Source organism: Porites lutea, chromosome 6 (genome assembly GCF_958299795.1).
Source record: "Porites lutea chromosome 6, jaPorLute2.1, whole genome shotgun sequence".
Taxonomy (NCBI): domain Eukaryota; kingdom Metazoa; phylum Cnidaria; class Anthozoa; order Scleractinia; family Poritidae; genus Porites; species Porites lutea.
In genome coordinates, this window is record NC_133206.1 from 6,833,056 (window position 1) to 6,842,120 (window position 9,065).

Sequence of the window (9,065 nt, forward strand, 5' to 3'; positions counted from 1 at the left end):
GTTAATATTTTTGGCGTCAATTTTCCACTCAAATATCCAGGTGATATTCAAGACAGCTTTTTTGTTGATATTCTACTGATAGGCATCGGTACGAAACTATAGCAACTATAACAATTATATTGAACAGATTGAATATGCACAGACTTTTATTATTTAGTTGTGTCAATTATTCATGCTGACTCTACCAATTCAAAGTGGACAGACTGCAAATTATAGTAGTTGCTAAAAAATATATATCTACGTGTCGTAACTGTTCATCGGTAGGATATGCCTAAAATGTGTGCACCAAGTCAGACTACCTCTGAAGGGTGGAAAAGCTTGATAGTTGAACATGAAATTTTTTTCCAATTTCTAACTACGTGTTACTCTGACAATGTCTGCTTAAGATTCTGAAGACGAATTTAATGAATCAGAACATAACTATGAAAGAAAATTTATAGAGTGTTTTCACATGACGTCACGGCGGCCATATTGATGTCCCAAAACAATGAAACGGCGGCCATGTTGGTGTCCCAAACCCGTCCTCTGGGAGTTGAACTCTTTTCGTATGCAAACGCTTTCTTTTGTTCCAATAAATTTGCATATATGCTGGCCACGTGAGTGAAGACACTCTATAGAGTGTTTTCAGATGACGTCACGACGGCCATATTGGTGTCCCAAAACAATGAAACGGCGGCCATGTAGGTGTCCCAAACCAGTCCCCTGGGAGTTGAACTCTTTTCTTATGCAAACTCTTTCTTTTGTTACAATAGATTTGCATATATGCTGGCCACGTGAGTGAAAACACTCTATAGCCAACAGTTTTAAATTTCAACTTTACTTTATACAAACGCCAGAATTCGTGTAGCTCAATTCAAATGATTTCAGAAGTTTGATTTTTCCGTTTGGTTTACTTTTCCTTTACAAACTGTACATTAAGCAAGGTAAGAATACTGTCTTATTTTCGAAAAAAGAATCTTCAAATTATTTGAAGATTCTGAGCAGTTCTGAAGGTCGATCGAGCGAGTCTGTCCTACCAAGAGAGAATAAAGGGGACAGAGAAGGCATCCCCCATACACACCCTATTCCATAGGTAATTCGTCTCGAGTTATTTTTAAGACCATAGATCCCAAGGTGGATTAGACAACAGCCAATCACATAGCGCGGATATGTTATGCGTGGATGACCCCCGCTCAGAGCCACGCGTCCTTCACGAATTGACGCAGAAAAAAAAAATGGAGGAAGACGCGGAGAGCGATATGGCTGTTTGAGTTTGTCGACGAAAACTACTAAAGAGAGATTTCTGCTAAAGCTGTGTCAGCGAGACCCTTCCTCTCTTTTATAGAGCTAACAGTACAGCAGGGAAATCCTTAACACACTGAATATTCTCTCAGGATCATTTATAATTTACATTTTGAAGAGAGCAATTTCTGGTTTGATATTATTCTTTTATTAGTCTTTTATTATTCAACAAAAATAACGCTTGGCGTCCTACTTGCTTTATTACACGACCGGTTTCAACAGACTGGCGAAATTTCTCATTTTGTAAAAGCACTGAGGTTAAGACAACTTCGAGTTAAACTGATTTCACGGGTTGTCAAAGAGTCCAGCGATTCCCTTTTCCCAGATGAGCGCCGACTCCTCTCGCTTCAATATTCAGAAATGTTCTCGATCTCTTTACTTTCATTGCCTTTCGCCCGACATGGTTTGCACGGCGTTTAGTCATGCGAAACCTCCACGAAACATCCACGCAGCGCACGAGGTAACTTTATCCCGATTCTAAAAATAACTCGAGACGAATTACCTATGGAATAGGGTGTGTATGGGGGATGCCTTCTCTGTCCCCTTTATGCTCCCTTGGTCCTACCTTGTCTCTTATTATTACATTGTCAGGTCAAATGATGTAAAAGTACTCAAATCGCGCTGAAACTTCGTAAAAACAAAGACAGCGACATCCAGGTAACAATATTTACACTTTATTGATAACTTTTATCTCTTTTACTTCATTTAATTCATCTAAGTTTCAAACTCTTTTTTTCCCATGCAAATTCTCATATTACGCTTGGGCCACCGGTGAAACAGCTTGCTGATAAACGTCATGCATCAACAATGAGAGGCGAATAACGGTAGAGAATTAAATTTGGTGTTTAAATATAGTAAATCACCTTGAACTGTATCAAAGGAAGGCGAACTTCGCCCTTCAGATAAAATGTTTGACGAGAATCACAAAAACAACGGCGGAAACCTCCCCTCTCCCAAAAAAAAGTTGATCAAAAAGTCTCAAAGAGATAGCCTCAGAAGTTCAAACCGTCTCTTTAGGCGTTGAGCACGCGCAGATAAACGTTACATTTTGTCTTTATGACGTCAATTTTTTTACTCGTTTCACGTCAGGAAGCGAGATGAATCGTGTCGCATTTGGGAAGAAGAAAATTAAGATGTTCTTGACAAAATGAAAACCTTTTTAATCTACATTGCTGTGCTCCTAGCAGTGTTAGGAACTTCAGCTGCCTCAGAAAACATCATTAATCAAGGTAAGAATACTGTCTTATTTTCGAAAAAAGAATATTCAAATTATTTTTTTATCTTGCGTAAGCTGGAGTAGAAAAGACGCAAGGCGAAAGCAAAAATCGTTATTTTTCCTAGTGCAACTATAATTCAGTTCCCTCTCTAACTGTAAAATACTGCCCCAATAGATGTTACATTCCACAACATTGAGAACTAGTTAAAATTGATCAGTGTCAAATTAAACGTCATTTCTTTCATTCAAAATATTCTCTTCTTGACACCTGCTCGCTGGGAAAGGTTACATTTGGTTTGATTTTACTTAATCTGTGGTTGGCTATTGTTCCTAAAATGATGAGGGCTCTTGCGCGCACACTCAAAGTAACATGCAAGCATGCAACGTCACATTATAAAAACGTTTTTAAACCAGTTTTCTTGTCAGATTCATTTTAATCACGGTAGATCGAAGCAAGGCTTTCAGACTCAATTTATTTTAGTCATATTTCCCTGTTAAAATGGACCTGAATTATTCCTAAAAAAAACTAACGGAAAAAAATTTCGGTAAGCTGCGAGGCGCGATTTAGTTTGCAGTAGTATATTTTTGTAATTTGTGTTAATTTAAGTTTGTAGCGCTGTCCCCTATGGGCCACCGTAGTATCTAACGTTTGCCTTGCTGGGTTTCGCGGAGAAAAAAAAATACTTCCTTTCATTGCTGGATTATGTATCTGACATTCCTTTCTAGATCTCTTCCCTACAACATCTCAACACCAATAATATATAAGCCTTATTTGCATATAGATCCCCAAAGTCGACCAATTTTTCCAAACGTTTAGTGCTTCCCACAATACAAACGTCTGTAAAATTTTGCGACTTTAGAGGCTAATGTGTTTGTTCTTTTTCAACAAATCATTCAGAAACTTTGGGCAATGTTTCTCTTCCCTAGCCCATTTTTCACCGATGTCGATGGATTTTCACCAACTGTTCCAAGTCAAAACTTGAAAAAATCGTTGAAGAGTCTATTCTGGAATGAAGTTCCATTCACAGAGCTAGTCGTTGATCAACTTTCATTGATATTTTTTTTAATCAAGGCTGCAAATATTTTCAGCTATAGAAGTGATATTTTTCATCTTTAAACACGTTCGAATGTATTTGTAAAGAGAGTGTACTTGACAAAACTAAAAGCCAGGAATCCTCTCATAGAACATAACAGACACGCAGGTGTTTGTGCTAATGTTAATCCCTAATAAAAAAGACCATTTTTGCTTTTTACAATCTATTCCGATAAACGACAGCTTGCGCTAGAATAAATAACTAATCAATTGCGACAGCTTTGTTAAAGTAAAATACGACGGAGATATTAAAAAATTTCGAAAGGTATTAAAACAAACCTTTTGACAGAAAGCGATATATTCATTTTATTTTATATTTTATTTTAAACAATATTTATTCAGGGGGTGCCCAGTCCAGCGAGGCTGGTTTGAATGGGGCCCTGATGAAAAGAAAGCTAATTTGTTAAAGAAGACCAACATGTTTACAAAACCACTATCAAAAGCGCTTCGATACATACTAATGAAACCCTTTTTTCTAGCAATCGGCTGGAGCTTTCTCCATGACCTCCCACTCACGTTTTTAAAAAGATTGAAACTACTATGAGGTGAAATTACATGTCAAAAGCGCTTCGTTTTCTACAGTTAACGGTCAAACATCAAGATTGTCCATTTTTTACTGTGTTTTTAACCATAAAAATATCATCCCAAAATATCTAGGTAACGCTCTTACAGATTTCGCTTAAACTTCACGAACATCGAGCCCACTATTGGAGGAAAAAGCTACCGTGAACGATTTTGGAAGAATAGTTACCAGTGCCGAGATGTACTGCTGCAAGTAAAATAGGTAACAGCGTCATCTCGTTGCTATGACAACTCCGATGTCGTTGCAACCCTAATCATAACAAATTTTTATCTTTATCTAATACAACTGTGGTGGCAAATTTTCTAAATCTGTGTTTATGGCGACATAGTTAATGCTTAAACTTGGGAGGTATTGACCCTGACAAAACTGTATCGAGCCACCTTAAAAAACTAAAAGAAATGTACCATAATTCATTTAACAGTTAATGAATGAGGCTGAGTATCTTATGAAGAATTATGGAGATCGAGGAGGGTGTTATCCGTCGAGGCCGTAGGCCGAGGCGGATAACACCCTCCGAGATCTTCATAATTCTTCATATGATACGAAAGCCGAATTCAATAACTGTTTTATTATTCATTCAAAATAATTCCTAGTTTAAAAATATAGCTAAAACATGCTTACCTCCATCGTTCCATCGATGTTCAGTTCACCTTCGATAGTGTACGTTTAGGTTTGTCCAGCTCCGCAAATATTCTCCAAATAGCAGATGTCACCCTCCGAGTTGTCTTCTTGCTGTTCTTGTCATGTTTTTAGCTATTTTTTCGCCTAGTTCTTCTTGAAACGAGTGAAATGTCCGCCATTTTTTCAAGTTCACAACCAAAACAACTCAACCTCGTCCCCAGGTCTTCTCGGTTAACGGTGCCTTAGCCTGCGAAAACGCTGCATTTTTGACGTCATTTCCTCGTTAAAGTCAAAATTCTTCCAAATTTGGTCATCAGTAACTGGTTATGGTGAATTAAACGTGTGCTTTTAGCCAATCAGAATCGGGGAAATATTTTGAATGAATAATAACATACATTATCATACAGTCCAAGTTAAGAGACAGGGCACGATATATGGAAAACTATACCTAACGATATATAAGCAATATATCAAAGTCAGTGACTGTGCTCACGTTGTGGGCGGCTCCTCCTAAAATGTTCTACATGTTTCTTGGTATAGGATCAGAAATGGAGCCGAAACGAATTGTGGAATTGCACACATTTTAGGCATCCTACTGATGAACAGTTACGACTTTAGATATTTCGAGCAATAACAATTTGCCGTCTGTCCTTTTTGAATTGGAATGAATACATTTTTCGAAGGGAAAGGTTAGCGATAATATACTCAGAGCTCAATATTTCATAATAATCCTATTTGCACTGCCCCATTGTCCAATTTTCTTGTGGCGCACTCTAACGTTTGCAGCCAATCTAGTTTTCGAGCTTAAACCAAAATTAATATCACACCATCCTTTCCTATTTGCTTTTATTTTACGGTCCATAGTACACATAACTCGTGAAGTAATCAGTAACCCGTATGATGAATCAACGACCGTCGTTACCTTAACTAATACTAAGCATATTTTGAATAACATAAACCGGTTGTTCATCTATTTACTCGGAATAACCTCTATCATACGTTTATCTGAAACTCGTTTGAAAATAGTCCTGCATTTTCCGTGACACGCAATCTTATTATTATCTATTTCTTCCAATCGTTCTACTTCTAAAAACAGCCAACAAACAACATTTTTCTTTAGAAGTTTTTATTGTTTGGCTGACTCTTAATCGGTTGGTGCCGGCAGTTGTCTTAGTTTTGAAAGGGTTTACGCAGTATGTTAATCATGGCCTACCGAATGCGTCTCATCTTCCAGCAGTAAATCAGTGGATTCAGAGAGGAATTGAGTGCAAGCAAAATAGTAACGTAGAGGTTTACTTTATGCCCCAATGAGGTTCGTTCAGTACCAATTACATTTTCGGCAATATTAAAACAAATTATTGGTAGGTAACAAGCCATGAGCGCTAGATACACATAAAATATGCCCAATGCAGCTTTTCTCTCTCTTGTTGCATTTACCGCTTCATTCCTCTCTCCGCTTTCAACTGGCACGTCTTGAACTTGAGTTGCGTGTTGTCGTAAGGCTAAGAAAATCTTGAAATAAAACAGGCCTGCGGTGATAAGACTGATGAACTGAATAGTAACAGTCAAAATGAAAAATATGTCCTCTGGGAGCCACTCACGAAGTCGAATCAACGGAAGGAAGGCACTCAACAGCCAAAATGAAATGACCCCAGCAATGGCGCGTTTATGAGTTATCGCATCCTGGTACTGGAGCTGAAGGCGTATAACCAAAAATCTGTCAGCACTCAAAGCCACGATGCTAAAAAACGAAGCATACGTTAGGACGTTGGCCACGACTCTGTACGCTTTGAATACAGCTTCATAGTGATCAAGATCAATATACGACTGAGAAAGAATTTTTATGTTGCTAACAAGGAGATAAATTTGCAGTGCCTGCGCTACTAAACCAACACCAAGGTCGGAGACAGACATACTGAGGAGCAATGTTTTCAGAGTTTTTCTTGGTAACGAAGGAATCTTTCTTAGCGCGAGTATTACTAAAACGTTTAGCACTACGGCGGTAAAAGCTAAGATGGAATTCAGGATGCAAGCGACGAGTGTATTGTTGTAGAGGTCCGAGTGGTACATTCTTTTCCTTGGAACCGGACGCTCTTTTGAGTCTCCTATGTCAGTAAATGTTCAGCCGTTTTACGTTCAAAGCGATGAATACTTTATATATATAGGATTTGTTTGTGTCTATACAGATACCCCAAACCACGTAATAGCGCTGAAAAAAGAAAATGACTGAAATGATTGTAATGATTGTTTGATCTGTAGTGGTCCACCAATGACAGGCGAGAAAAATAGGAGCCGTCAATTTTCGGAGTGAGTTTTGCCTGTATTTGCGTTGTTCATTTCGTTTTTCTCTGCATTTATATGAGACCGAGTAAATTTATTCGATGATGGACGGGTAATTGAGAGTACAATTAACAAAATATGCCACACAAATTGAGATAAAGGATCAAATTATGACCACGCCAACATTATCAATTCACTTGTAAATACAAATTTCGCTCCTCCTTGCTTAGATGGTCGCAGGTGTCTTTTCACCCGTTTGATGTAAAGAAAGAAACGACAGTGTACTTTATCACGAAAAGAAGAAGAACGTGTTAATATTTTGGTGTCAATTTTCCTCTCAAATATCCAGGTGTTATTCAAGGCAGCTTTTTTGTTGATATTCTACCAATAGACATCCGAAGAAGTTAACCTATATAAATGTAACAAATATTGAACTGATTAAATATGCAGAGACTTTCATTTATGTGTGCACGCAATAAACAGGGCAGAAAAAAAAATTGGAAACCGTCCAGTGGAAGAAGCCAAGAAAAGGAAATTTTATAAAAGACTAACATATAAACAATTTGTCTAAATCTCAGGTCTTTGTGGTCCACAGTTTCTGAGTTATTTTCTGAAACATTTCGCGCACCTTTGTAGAACTTTGTATGGAGACGCCATATTGGTGGACAGGAACTGTCCACCAATATGGCCGCCGGAAATCAACAAATACACCTGGAGTTCACTTTTTCTATAAAGGCTCTTCCTTTTCACTCGAGAGCTAGCATACGTGCGCAAAAACACATCTTTTAATACTTGAAATGGTTAAACTGCTGACTATCAAGAGGAATGACTTTTTTCAATGAGACACTCATTCCTATTTTGGTGTCACGTACTGTGAAAACTCGGAAGTTCAAATTGCTGTATTTTCGAAATGAAACATGCTTCGGGGCTGGAAACTTTCACAAAGATTTATTTTCTACTTATCTTCAACCTAATGTAAATAAGAATTCGTAAAACCTCGCTTTTTTGACTTTGCAATCTGATGACGTTACTGTGAAAACCATCAAGTATACCAATTCAAGTCAGATTACCTCCGAAACGTGGAAAGGCTCAGTATAATAGTTAGCCTCCCACGCAGGCTTTTTTAGGGGAGCTCGTTTTTTCAGGGGAGGGATGAAAAACGAGCTCCCCTTAAAACGCCTGCGTGGGAGGCTATATAATAGTTGAACATGAATTTTTTCTTCCATTTTCCAGCGACGTATTACTCTCTGACATTTTCTGCTTAAGATTCAAAAAACGAATTTAACGAATCAGAATATAACTACAGTGAAACCGTTATTAAGCGGACACCCAATTAAGTGGACACCCTCTACTAAGAGGACTCTAAGCCGGTTCCCGAAACGAATGTCTGATATTTCCCTTTATAACGAACCACTATTCAGCGGACACTTCTATTAAGCGGACGCGGACACTAACATAAGTTGTATTTGGCTAATTTCTATTATTCAAAACCTCTATTAAAGTGCTACTACGATCAAATTTTTGACTACCATTTTTTTTCGCTAGATTGGCAGTTTAGTACTTGAAGTACATGGTGTGCAAATTATAGCTTCATGCGATTAAGGAAAGTGGTATTTTTTGGCGCTAAAAAACCATTAATTTTCGTCCGCCATTAAAACGCTATGTTCCTGTGGCCTGGTTACCAAGAACACAAGGCAATTGCTTTGTGACGTCATTTACTTAACGCAGTACACACAGCATGACAATTTTCTTCCAAGAACTTTGCTCAACAATGTTCTCTTTCCTCCCACTTCGATGCGTTCTTGTTTAGGAAGACTCTTTCGATCTTACTACATTAGGCTCCGTATGTGTGCAGCAACTGCTTCAATCGATAGAATTGTGCTGCACGCGAGTCTGACCAACTGAATGTGAGATTCGAGGAATAGGTTTGTTTTTAGCTGACAGTTTCGCTGTTTTCTCGGTTTGATAACTTCGAAGAGTACTGCAATAGC